This window comes from Trichechus manatus, unplaced genomic scaffold (assembly GCF_000243295.1).
Source record: "Trichechus manatus latirostris isolate Lorelei unplaced genomic scaffold, TriManLat1.0 scaffold00420, whole genome shotgun sequence".
In the NCBI taxonomy this organism is placed as follows: domain Eukaryota; kingdom Metazoa; phylum Chordata; class Mammalia; order Sirenia; family Trichechidae; genus Trichechus; species Trichechus manatus.
Window position 1 is genome coordinate 37,266 of NW_004444356.1, and position 1,145 is coordinate 38,410.

A 1,145-nucleotide genomic window follows, 5' to 3' on the forward strand; every position below is an offset into this window, starting at 1 on the left:
ATTCTCCAGAATAGACCACATCTTAGGCCACAGAGCAATCCTCAACAAGATCCAAAACACTGAGATAATACAAAGTATCTTCTCTGACCACAATGCCATCAAGGTAGAAATTAACAACAGAAAGAGCAAGGAAAAAAAATCATCTACATGGAAACTGAGTAACACCCTGCTTACAAACCACTGGGTAATAGAAGAAATCAGAGATGGAATCAAAAAATTCCTAGAATCAAACAAGAATGAGAACACATCATACCAAAACCTTTGGGACACAGCAAAGGCAGTCCTCAGAGGTCAATTTATAGAAATAGATGCACACATAAAAAAAGAAGAAAGGGACAAAATCAAAACATTAACTGCACAACTCAAACAAATAGAGAAGAACAAAAAAAGCCCATCGCCAGCAGAAGAAAAGAAGTAATGAAGATCAGAACAGAAATAAATGAAATAGAGAACAGACACACAATACAAAGGATCAACAAAGCCAATTGGTTCTTGGAAAGGATCAACAAAATCTACAAACCACTGGCCAAACTGAAAAAAGAAAAACAGGAGAGGACACAAATAACCTAAATAAGAAATGAAATTGGGGACATTACAGCAGACCCAACGAAATAAAAGGATCAAAACAGAGCATTAGGAAAAACTATACTCCAACAAATTTGAAAACCTGGAGGAAATGGATAAATTTCTAGAAACACACTACCTACCCAAGCTAACACAAAGTGATGTTGAAAATCGGAACAGACCCATAACAAGAGAAGAGATTGAAAAGGTAATAAAACTACTCCCAACAAAAAAAAAGTCCTGGCCCAGATGGCTTCACTGGAGAATTCTACCAAACATTCAGCGAAGAGCTTATACCAGTATTACTCAAACTATTTCAGAACAGAGAAAAGGAAGCAAAACTTCCGAATTCATTCTATGAAGCCAGTATAACCCTGACACCAAAACGAGGCAAAGATGCCACAAAAAAAGAGAATTACAGACCAATATCTCTCATGCATATAGATGCAAAAATTCTCAACAAAATTCTAGCCAATAGAATTCAACATCAGATCAAAAAAATAATACACCACGACCAAGTAGGATTCATACCAGGTATGCAAGGATGGTTCAACATTAGAAAATCAATCAACGTAATACAC